The sequence below is a fragment of the Amblyomma americanum genome, chromosome 9 (genome assembly GCF_052857255.1).
Source record: "Amblyomma americanum isolate KBUSLIRL-KWMA chromosome 9, ASM5285725v1, whole genome shotgun sequence".
Taxonomy (NCBI): Eukaryota; Metazoa; Arthropoda; class Arachnida; order Ixodida; family Ixodidae; genus Amblyomma; species Amblyomma americanum.
In genome coordinates, this window is record NC_135505.1 from 94,281,836 (window position 1) to 94,294,436 (window position 12,601).

Sequence of the window (12,601 nt, forward strand, 5' to 3'; positions counted from 1 at the left end):
GGTTCATTTTAAACAAGAAGAGGAAATTCCAGAATATTATTCAGGGCAAAAAATTATGAGGACCGATTTTTTGGCATTCATTGGTTCATTTCTGACAAGAGTTTTTGGGCTATGTTGTCTATAGGAGCGTTGTCTATAGGGCGGGGGGCATGAACTGCGATCGATGCGCAAATTAACACAATGAATGCACTTCATGAAAAGATACGTGTAATTATCCTCAGTATCCCGTGCCCTCGCTGTGCGCAGCCCTCCCACCTTTCAGCTGACTTTAAACTAGTGAAAGGAAAAAAAAAACAGATGCCTTGTTTTGGACAGATAACATCATTCGAAAGAAAGTTCAAATACTGCCAAAGTTCCTACCCTCTCCAAGTATGAGCGAGCGCTCAGAGCAAAAATGTGCTGCTACGTTCGGAATCGGGAGGGAATGCCATGCTCTAAAAAACATGTTCTGCAGTTTGCATAAAATAAGCATGTCAAAAGACGTCTTGAACTTCTTAGTTTTATTCAGATTTCACCCTTTAGCACTTTATATGCGTTAAAACAGCTGTCTTTTTCATTCTGCCCTTTCCGGCAATTTCTTCAGAGACAACATATAAAGAGCTGGCCATCAGAGGCTGAGCACACATCGCATGTCCCGGGAACTGTTCTCCATGATGAAGAGCGTAACGCACTTGATACTTTTGGCTTTCATAGCCGGCACCCTGGCGGTCGCCGAAGCTAAAGAGACAGGTACCGTCACACATTTTATGCCCTTCAACAAATTTTAACAGGCGCCTGATTATTTTTAACATAGTGTTCTACTGCTAAGACGCTGATGTTCACAGCGAATAGTTTCCTTTTTGTATGTGCCCAGTATAAAGGCGTAAAATGTGATGTTCACGATGCCATTTTCTTTAGTCTAGTTGTTAGTTCCCGTCTATATAGAGAGTGGTGGCAGAGGCTCAATCTTAATATTTTTTACATACTGCACGCTGCGAAAGCTGCACTCTACACGGAAATGATTTCTGAAATACAGTTGATGAGCTGCCGCTCTCCAAAGTTACAAACTAGGCAATTTCGCCGCTTTCCGCTGTAGATACTATTTTTCCTTTATGTTCATTCGCTAAACAGGCCCGCAGGTGACCACAAGCATAGCCCCTCTCGTCTATCTTTTAGCGGATACCGCTATAGGTGCTGCTCGGCTTCCCAGTTGCAGTCATGGCCAGAAAGAACTCTTATTGGAGGTGCCAAACAAAGGGCAGAAAGACATCCTGTGGAATTTGATATGTCTAACAATGCAATATAAAGTTTAGCCACACACTTAAAACTATACGTTTATCTTTATTTGGCCGCAGCAACAACGGCGTACCTTCGTAAGACTGATGCGAATATTTGTAGCACTATGTCTGCGCGAGATGAAACTAATTTGTATATTTGTGTTAGGTGGACAACTACCAGCATCGTTTCCCCAAATTTACAGGCCCGCAACTTCGAGACAACATGGCCTCTCGCGACGCAAATTTTTGTCTGAGGAGCTGCAATTAACATTTCTAAAATTGACACACCAGGCAGATAGATGGAATTACATAAATAACTAATCGTTGGAAATTATTGAAGGGTATCATTGTACACTTTTTGATTTATTCTTAAAGCGTTTTGTTTTCTATGTTTTGTGATTCAAACTATTTTTTCATAAATGAACCCATGCCTGGTGCAGTATTTTTGAAATCATTAAACCAGCCCAAACTAATATATGTTATGAACCGACTGAAATAATAAAAAAACAAAGTTCTCAATTAAGCCTTGGCTTTGAAGTGGCGTTATATTGCTGCATGCCATTAGAACGCCATGTATTTAAGAGCGTATAGAACATGAATACAAAGTAAATGCCGCCATAGTCCAATCAGCTAGCGCTTTCTATAACTTTAAATATTGTGTAGCTCAGAGAGCAAGCAAATTTGATTTTTAAATTGGCTTTATGCGATCACAATTTTTCGCTTTATAGGGAACAATGCTACATGGCGCTTTTCGTTAGTTACGACAGGGTGTTATCTGCAATAAATGTAAAAAAAATATATTACAATAGACTTCAGCTATGAGCGGTAAAAAGCGCGTCACACTAAGCTTATTCTCTTTCCGTTAGCTGAGCGGCATGACGCGCAGACAACCTTGCATTCCAGTCGTGTTTGCCCCGGCGGGCGCATACTGCACCGTGTACTGCTCAAGCATTAGTATTTCCTGGACTGTTTTTACCTTTTGTAAGATACAAAGAAGAAGCACGAACACATTATTTTGTACTAATATACTGCCTGCAACAGGCCTTGTTTCACGCTAAGTGCGATGTTTTGTTGGTGACATGTTTCTTCTGTTTTCATACACCCACATAGGACATGGCGCATCCTTCTACACACAAGGTATTCTGATATACTTAAGGAGAATTTTGTCGTTGGCACAAATGCGCAATACATCCAGCTTTATTCAGAACCTGATACTGTTACCTTTAAAGATATGAGGCCTTCTTCTCACGAACTTCATAATATGGCTGATACATCACCTAAAATTCTATAATACAGACAAGCCTCGGTTTATGGAGGTTAAGGTCCCAAAGCGTCTCAAGCTACAGAAATTTCGACCATCTGGGGTTCTTCAACGTGCACTGACATAGCACAGTACACGGGCTGCTATAATTTCGCCTTCATTGAAATTTGACCACCGCGGCCCGGATTGAACCCGCGTCTTCCGGGTCAGCAGCCGAGCATCAAAACCACTGAGCCATCGTGGCGGCCAGAGTCCTATTCTTGTTCCTATTTTTCTAATAGGCCGCCGCGTTGGCTAAGTGGTTTTGATGCTCGGCTGCTGACCCGAAAGACGTGGTTTCAATCCCGGCCGCGGTGGTCAAATTTCAATGGAGGCGAAATTCTAGCAGCCCGTGTACTGTGCGATGTAAGCGCGCTTTAAAGAACCCCAGCTGGTCGATGCTTCCGTAGCCCTTCACTACGGCGTCTTTCATAGCCTCAGTCGCTTAGGTACGTTAAACCCTGTAAAGCTAAGGATAGGGCTCCAGAGTGTACGATTCAAAACTGCCACTACAGTTAGGTTTTGAGTCAAAACATTGAACTCTATTTCTCATGCTAGTACACAGTTAACGCGAGTAAGAGAGGATAAGATGATTCTACCTATCTATGGATTTTTCTAATCTACAGGGTCTTTCACGTACCATGGCGATCCACACAGTATTTTTAAATTCCGCTTAATAAGTTTATCACCTCCGCTTATTTATGGAAAATTAACAATATTCATTTTAGGATAATGTGTATTTGTTTAAGTTGTAGGGGTGGTTACGAAACAGCCTGATGCAGGTTTTTTATCAACCTACTTTCTATGTGGTCCCAGCCCGTAACATATGAATAAAACCCCGTGATTGGTCCCTTCCGCTACCGTATTGTAGAGCTTCTAATCGCGTTCTGAATAAACGAAGCGTGCGCGCTCACCGTGTCCAAGTAAGCGGGCGACACCTATCAATGCAGAGTATAAAAAGTGCGTGCAGCACATTCCTGCTGAACATAGAAAGCGCGTTCCGTATCTACTGTACGTGATTGAAGGGCACCGACAGCCAATTCAGACGGTTTTTTTAGTGAGCCAGCGTAGAAACTAAAACAAAAAGGAAGCGAAAGCAATCAAGTTCCATTCAAGGTAGCCGTGGTTTTTTTTGTAGTGTTATCATTTTGCAGTCGACATATCTGAGCGCCGGCTGTTTACTTGGGCACGGTATGCATGAACGTTTCATTCATTCAAAACATTGTTGGGTGCGCTGGCATATGGTAGCGCATGAGTGCATTGACGTGGTTTTTTACGGATTTTACGGGCTGTCTTTAAATGCTGGAAAAAAGACAACCTAGTTAATACTTTGCTTCAAAAAAACCGACCAATTATTTCTTGACCCCACTAAAATGTAACCAAACACTCAGGACCGTAACTTAATTTAAACATTTTGCATTATTATTATAGCTGCCTAAATAATAAAGTGGAATTTAAAAAGATACTCTCAGGAGCACTAAATAACGGGAAACACAAAGTCTTGACTTAACCCAGATCTGATACGACAGGTTTTTTTAAATCCATGGTTGAAGTTATGTGAAAAACCCTGTATGACCACTGTATGACCGCCAGACAGACCACGAAGCAGACGTGAAATGATGTGATGACAGTAACGTTTTTGGAATGGCATCTCAAAGATAAAGAAAACATGCAAACGATTAAAAGGACTCCTCCACTCCTGCCCTCAACATCAAACCCTTTCCAATTCTCCCTAGTAGCTAATTTCCACTTCATAAGAGGCCAACAAAATCAACAAGACACCTTCAGACAGTAAACTGGCTTCTGTGATACTGCACGTCACAAGATTCCGTGAACACGCACCCAGCCACCAAACACGTTATTGACAAGGCCACCGTGGTGGTCGCCGTAAGAAGCTGATGACATTATGATAAGAAAGAAAGCGCATGCATTAATGCAGTATGTTTTCACGACTGCAATAGCTATTGGTAACATAACCCTTTATGTTCAGCAGCCAACCAGTCTTTTCCATTTTTGGATTCACACGCAGGAATGCAGAACTTGCAGGACACATGACCCGCTTAATTTCGTACTTAGTTAACGTTCATAGTAAAACCACGGCGCCAGTTTAATGTAAACTGTATTTCCCTCAGAGTGGCTGTTCTCACCTGCGCACTTCGAATAATTGTAACCGGCGCCGATGCAGCGGCAACGATATACTCAGTAAAATTAATACGGGACTTGTTATACCTTCTCTTCAGAATGAAAGCTAAAAGAGAAAAGGTTCAGAGTGGTTTTTCTTTTAAACTATTGTGAAAAAAATTTTCACGACGCTAAGACTGCGCCTTGAAGAGTGGAATGCGACAGCGTGTTGCAGCGCTGCCAGTTTTTGCTAATGCACGCAACGCATTCACTAGGCACACTTTTGTTCAGTTTGAGGCAACCATCCTTCAAAGCATGTTCTGCGCGTGCTCGCTTCACAATCTGAGAGCCCTGGGTTTGATGCATCGTATCTGTACAAAAATTAATTTTATTAGGACATTATCGTGTTACAACGACGACGCCGGGTTTTCTAGGACAGGAGCTCCTTAACGCCTTCGCGTTAAACTATTACGCTGTTGAGGACATTCCTCTTAGGCACTAGGCGCGAACACACACAAATCCAAGGAAGGATACGAGCCAAAGCTTTGCCCCGTATCCTTTCTTGTGTCTGTGTGTGTTCGCGCCTAGTTCCTAAGATTAATTGTGACCAAATCGCCCAAGAAGACGTTCTTTTGATGACATTCGTCTCGTATTGCTTGCACAGCCTAAACCGTGCGCGCTAGTCCACTAGGGAGACAGAGTCTCCTTATACTAGCACAGCTGAGGTGCGAACTCGTAAGCGAAGTGAAGAACCCTTATGTTGCCGACGCGTTACGCTACCGTGAAGAACGAAGAGTTGCATTGATGGACGACCGCGGAGATGTCAAGAGCGTTAAGAGAAATATGCAAGAGGAGGTGCCGTGCTGGTAGTTTCCTTTCCTTTTATTTCTGGGCTGATGTGTATTTTGTATTCCTCAGTGTGCGTGCTTTCCTTTTATTTCTGGGCGGATGTGTATTTTGTATTCCTCAGTGCGCGTGCTTTACTTTTATTTCTGGGCTGATGTGTATTTTGTATTCCTCAGTGCGCGTGCTTTACTTTTATTTCTGGGATGATGTGTATTTTGTATTCCTCAGTGTGCGTGCTTTCCTTCTATTTCTGGGCGGATGTGTGTTTTTATTCCTCAGTGTGCGCTCTGATGAGGCCAAGGGGAGAAAGCTGGTAAGAAATTTTCGGGATTTAATGAGAGTATATAGAAATGCCACACGAGTACTTACTGAGCGAACTGCATGAGTGTCGTAAAAATAGAGACGGACGGAAGCTCAGTTGGTTAAGTTGACTGGGCGCAACGAGGAGTGCTGGACTTAACGCTGCCATATGAGCGTTCTCGCTCGCAAGCACGAACGGAAGCGCATCGGCAGGAAGTTCTAAAATGGCGTTTGAATGCGAAATATATGCGCGGCGCCGCTAGCAAGGCACTCTGATATTCAAGGGTAGCATACGTCACGCGCCACAAAATGGTGAGAAAGTAAAACGTAACATCAAAAGGCGGCATGCTGAACAAGCGCCAGCACAACACAAAATCGAAAAAAAAAATGGTTGGAGTTTTGCGCAGCTAAGCGTGGTTTAGCGAAATCGTCCCGAAGACGTACACGCAGCGAGAACTGCAGAATACCGCGGGAGTTGCGTAGCCTGCTTTTTCCAACAAGCGGCAAATGACATGGTTAGTCACGTGGCCACAGCTGCCAAGGCGGTGGTCGGCACAGCGGTCGACATGGCGGTGGCCCGCGGTTGCAGCTGCGGCGAGTGACGTCCTATGTCACGTGGCTGCCACACCTCCAACACTCTTCCACATGAACGCCAAATTGCGGCGCTGATGGCCTTAGCTTGGCTACGCTAGTAAAGATTTTGCTTTAAAAGAGCAGAACCGAAGCAAGCAGGAGCTAGTGGTGCAACGAGCAAACCGCAAGTCAACGCGTGCAAACAGCTGGTAATGCGAAATAGAAGACATTCCTTCAACTATAAGTTTGGAGATGTGTGAAGTCTGCATCTTAAATTCGTTTTAGGTAAAAGGCTCTCACAAAAAAAGGCCCATGGATTCGTGGGGAAACCTTTAGTGGCCTTGCCTTGTTCGCTAGAAAATTTGACTGCTTCAAGTGATGCTGTAGTTCACTCAGCCGCTCCGAAACTTTCGGCGGCATGCAAACATTATTCGATATAACTGATACCATCACACTGAGTAAAAAAGTAACGCATAAATTAATTTTGACACGAACTTCCAAAGTTCATTTATATGTAAGCGCTGGTCAGTTAGGAACGTGGGCGAGAACGTTTACATTTTAGTGCTGCCTGCTGCCTAGCGTCAGTAGGGTGAATGGTATCTGCTGCGGAGGGGGCTCAGAGCGTCAACCCTGCACGCAACATACACTTTATTTCTGCGCTTCTTAAATGTGGAGCTTGGCCTACGACAGTTGAAAAATGTAGAATACGTCATAATAAATTGCACGTAAGCTCATTCGAAAATTTAGGAGTTTATGTATTTTCTGAGAACCACGAAAAACGCATGACCCTTTTGCCTTAAAAAACTCCTAATGTAGTTGTTAACATTAACATTCTCTTGCATGCTGTAGAATTTAATTTTCCTGCCTGGAATATTGCAGGACTGGGATTAAGGTAGAAAAATAGTTGTACTACGGCGACCATGAGTTTTGTTATTACACCATGGGCTATAGTGCTGCTAAAATGGACCAGGTGAATGCACCCGGCAAGTCCAGATATTGAGCGTTCTTAGCCTCGAAGTGCAAACATGACATCGTATCTGTTCACAATGTTACTCTTTCTCTAAGGCATAAGTAGATGACCACGCGGCATTTTACAGGGAAAAAGAAACATCGAGTGTACACCATCAATGCGACGGATTTTAAAGGTGAGTAAATTTATAGAATTCGTTTTCTTTTTATTTAATTGCAAGAATTACTAGGCATGTCTCTAAAATAATTCTGGTTGTTGCTGCTTTAAAAAATGAAGACTAATTATTTTATTGTGAAAGCGTTATATGGCTATGTCTTGTCGACAATACGTGTCAGCAAAAGGTGTCAGCAAAATATGTCGGCAAGGAAACTTCGCCCCATTTGAATGAATATGAAAACGTTTGGTAATACATTATTGAGTGCGTATTATGCAGTGGTGAGATTGACAATTTGAAATAAATGATATAATTCATTTATTATGTTGGTCTAAATGTGTTGTTGAAAAAATATTTCGTGTTAAAAAAATGCCGTGGTGAAATAGGCAATAGAAATTTTAATTAAGTAGTAAGTAATGCAATTTATTAATGCATTGTCAAGGGAATGGATACACAAGTTACACCATGTGAGAGATAATAAATATAATAACATAATAAATTACCTAATTAATGTAGTTGAATTAATGAAATTGTCAATTCACGTGCTAATTGATGACGGGGGTTAAGACCGGTAACATGCACCTTCAGTCGCATGCTTTACACGCGGTTAAGCGGGGGCTACATGGGGCGTTTTTCTCCTGCGATTATCGCGTGTAGACAAAAAAACGCGTCAGAGGGACGCTGGCCAGGCTACATGAGGCGTACAAGTGGCGAACGCCGCCGCAGTGTGGCCAGACAAGGCAAAAATGTTTTGGCCACCACTAAATGAACGATCAATGCTTATATGTTGTTTGCTTGTGTTATAATTATTAAATTAGGCAATAAATATACTACAGTTAGGTCTATACACATTTTCAGGTATGTTTAGTATTGTCTCGATATTTTTGTGGATGTTCAGCGGAGTTGGCCAGAGAGTTGGCCAGAACTGTTTCGTCTGGCGACCCTGTGCGACTGAAATGGCGGTGCGGATTGGGCAGACACTATATGATAGCTTCGTTCTGTGCACTGCTTGTGGCTCTCGTTGCTGAAAACCAGTTTTGAAAAGAGTTTTCATTTACTTCGAGCGGACGGCAAGCAGGGAGATAACTGCGAGGGAGAACACGCCGCTTCTATTCTTGTGACCAAGGCCAGTGTCCATGGGGGCACATCGGCGTCTTCTGCTGTTAAATAAAAGATTATTGCTCATGAAGATGAGGGACATAGAAGACAAGCAGAAAATAAAGAGGAAATTTTAGGTGCACCCCATCTGGCAATTAAGAAAGGAGGAGGGTGAATAACGCGCGCGAAGTGCTCAAAGGACGCTGAGACGGCTGGCCGCTGCCGCCGAATACAGACGGAAGTGAGTCCGGCAGGCACTTCCGGTAGCGTCTGACGCGCGCACGCCGCGTCAAAATCTAGCCGTTCCTGATCGGCGGCGGGCGTTTTTCTTGACGCTGGGCGTCAAATCTGCGCCGTCGGGCGAAAATCGCCTCAAAAACGCTCCATGTATTCCGGGCTTTAAGGTGTTCACCGAGCTGTTGAGATCTCAGAGCTACTGCGTCTTTTACTCAAAAACCTTTCCTTTCCTCAAATACATGCTTTCGCATTCCTCCACGTAAGGAGTCCTAAGTGCCCTCAGAATTTTTTAGCCGTCCGCTTCGTACCTGTTACAAGGTTTCCGACTTGCCGAAGGCCATTTTTATGAGGTAGCGCATTTATTGATTTTGGAATCATAAGATCACAGATCAATGCGCGTGAGGTTGCTTTAATGTGAAAGCATTACTTATATCTGTAGACACCCGAAGTGTCCTCAAAAAGTATCCGAAAAATATGTCTGCAAAACGTGGAAGCAAAAGTGGTGCGGTGAAGTATATAAACTCAGTGATTAAACCTTATCGAGTGAGAGTCATTATTCATTGGCCACTAGCAGTAGACACTCATTAATAACTGTGATCAAGAACCATTATGAATAACGCTAATTAATGATGCAAACTAATTAGAGTAAACGGCAGATGTAGTAATGATGCTGATTATGTTAATTATAGAGGTTAATTAGACGTACATGCCTAATTAGGCGATGACGTCACCACGACGTCATAGTGTGACGTCACCCCATACGTATGATGACGGCACGCCTAAAAGGAATAAGAGTAAAGCAAAAACGGAGCCCTGAATGTCGCTATTGAGAAGTAGGATGATATGCACGTTTTTGAATATTCTAATTTTAGAACAATAATTGTAGAACATTCTATATGATGTCATACGCACAAGAGCTATCAAATTCGACTAGGAGCCACCAATGTAGCGGCAAGCACATTTTTTGAAGCGATAGCTTCCCTACGCCATAAAAAGCCAAGGACACCGGGCCGAGCTGGAGCCGTTAATGCGCATGCGCCGAGCAACAGGTGCGCCACGCGTGACGTCAGAGTTGTGCCGCTGCCGCCGCCAAGTGCGCAGCCTGGCCGAGCGAAAGGTCCGCTGGTCGTGTCGTCAGATTTTGGCCGCTGCCGACTCCATAGCCTCGCCGCGCGCGTCGCGCATGCGCCGTAGCTACAGGTGTGCTGCGCATGAACAGTTGGGCAACAGGTGTGTGTCATTGCTCGGCCACTTTATAAACAGAGGGTGCGAAGCACCTGACCGTACGGGGCTGGGATCTAGGGGCTTTCAGACATGTGATGAGGGCTCCTTGTCACCGGACATATCTGTTGCTAAAAAGTCGTCGCTTCAGATTACGAGGATTATGCGACGCGCGTCCTTTCTTTCAATCTTTCCTCTCCCATCTCTTTTTACTCTCCCACTGTCTGCACGGGGCAGCGATTGTGGCTCAGCCTGAGCCAGTAGGCAGGCCCGCGTACTTTCAATTTCATTCTTCCTGCAGTCGCAAAAACAACAACGCTCGTTCTTCATGTGACTGATGGGTGAAGAAGCGCTAAGTCCGCTTGTATACTGCGACCGACATCGACGGCGACTGCGGGAAGCCACGCCGACGGACCCCGAAGTTTTGGCGTGATATAAGGCGAGTCGACAACCAGCCCAAGAAGCCAGGAAAGCCAAGCGCATGGCCGAGACGCCGGAACAATGAGAGGAATGGCTCGCCAAACGACCGCGTCAAGAAGCGGAGAAACGACAGCGACAACCCGCGAGCGAAGCCACGTCTTATTCGGGTCAGCTATTGCGTACGCACTTTAGGTTTAACCGGAACTAAACCATCATCAATTTATTCGCATTTTTCTGATGCAGTCTCTGCAGCGCTAAATTTTTGTTTTATGAATGTTTTAGCTAAAGCAAACAACGCAAAAAAGAAGGGTGTGAGCTTCGTAGCAGAAAGTTTTTAACTTCTTGAAGCAAAATACATTCACCTTTTGAGCTGGCCTCAGCAATCCAGCAAATATCTTTGCAGAGCGTAATAGGCCAAGCGCTTCTTCACACCCCGTCAGCGTCCCGGCTACAAGCGTTCCCACAGGCGGGAACCCAGGGTTTGGAGGGAGGCGGTGTAGGAAGACGATAAAGCGAAAGCTATAGTACTCCTTTCTGTAGCTTGTTCGGCGCCTGTTTCATGAACCGAGGAGAAACCTTGAACCGAGCCGCCGCTGTTCCGAAGCCGATAAAGAAATTACCCGCCGCAGTGGCTCAGCGGTAAGGACGCTTGGCTACTGATCCGGAGTACCCGGGCTCGAACCTGAACGCGGCGGCCGCGTATCGGTGGAGGCGAAACGCAATAGCGCCCGTGTGCTGCGCGGTGTAAGTGCACGTTAAAGATCTTCAGGAGGTCGAAATTATCCCGGAGTTTCCACTACGGCCCCTCTTTCTTCCTTTATTCTTTCACTCCCTCTTTATCCTTTTCCCTTACGGCGCGGTTCAGGTGTCCTCCGGGATGTGTGACAGGTACTGTGCCATTTCCTTGCCCTAACAACCAATTATTATTATTATTAATATTATTGTTATTATTAGAAGGCGCCCAGCTGTTGTGCGATGTCTGTGCACGTTAAAGATCGTCAGGTGGTCAAAATTATTTCCGGAAACCTCCACTACGGCACCACTTCCTTTCTTTCTTCTTTCAATGCCTCGTTTATCCTTTCCTTTATGACGTGGTTCGAGTATCCTCGAAGATATGTGAGAGAGTTACCACGCTATATCTTTTCCTCAAAAACCAGAACCGAAAAAAACCGGAGCATCGAAAGCAAAGGAAAGGCACTGGCCCCTGGGTCAGCGGACACCTCAGTCGCGCTTTAAGCTGTGTGGCGGCAGCGACAGATATGCACTGCACGCGTTGGCATTCAAAACCGTGTGGCAGAAACGCGGCACTGAAGCAATAGGCCGTCGACATTAGGTGTGTTCATTGGCGTTGATAACGTTCTAGGCTCCGATGATTCTGAGGAAACAAAGGGCGCAAGAGTGGCTCCCTGGGTCAGTGGACTCCTTAATCGCGCTTTGAGGTATGTGGCAGTGGTGGGCGAGAGATGTGGGCTGCATGCATTAGAGCTGAAAACGTTGTGGCTGGCACGCAGTACTGCAGCAATAGGCCGCTGCGTTTATTGGGTAACCACGCCTCGCGATCAACTATTTACTGCCATCAGTTTGCCAAACGCACTCAACGTTACAGTGTGAAGCTCGGGGAGAGATCGAACAATGAAGAGCGACTTGTTATTGTAGCGTAAGCTGCACTGGCCGAGGTTGACCAGTTTCGCGTGGCTCCTGGAGAGCCGTGCTGCGCATGCGCGAGGAGCAGTGACGTCACAAATGTGAAGAAAAAAAAGCCCTGTGTCGAAGCTGGAAATCGAGCCAGGGCCATTGGCGTTTGGGGCGGAGACGCTACCACTCCGCCACGACGGCTCAATGTTTAACCATGAATAAATGCGCAAAATAAATAAGCACAAGGTATCCGAAATTAGGAAGTTTAATGTGGAGATAATCGAGCATGCTCTAAAGAACGGAGTTAGCCTAAAAACGGTCAAGAGGAAACTAGGCATCGGGAAAAACCAGATGTATGCGTTAAGAGACAAAGAGGAAAAAGTCATTAGCAATATCTATAAGATAGTTAAGGTAGCCGAATAGGGTGGAGCGCATATGGCAGGTTCTCTCAGATCTTGAATTCCAGGTAA

At 44.9% G+C, this 12,601-nt stretch overlaps 1 long non-coding RNA gene across 1 annotated transcript in view; it reads left to right on the top strand.

The window, feature by feature from the left end:
- Positions 1-620: 620 nt before the first annotated feature.
- Positions 621-12,601, top strand: part of LOC144103977 (uncharacterized) — a 35,564-nt gene continuing 23,583 nt past the window's right edge. Inside the window, exon 1 of the long non-coding RNA XR_013308394.1 lies at positions 621-7,541. This is a non-coding gene — a long non-coding RNA (uncharacterized LOC144103977). The remainder of the gene's footprint in view (positions 7,542-12,601) is intronic.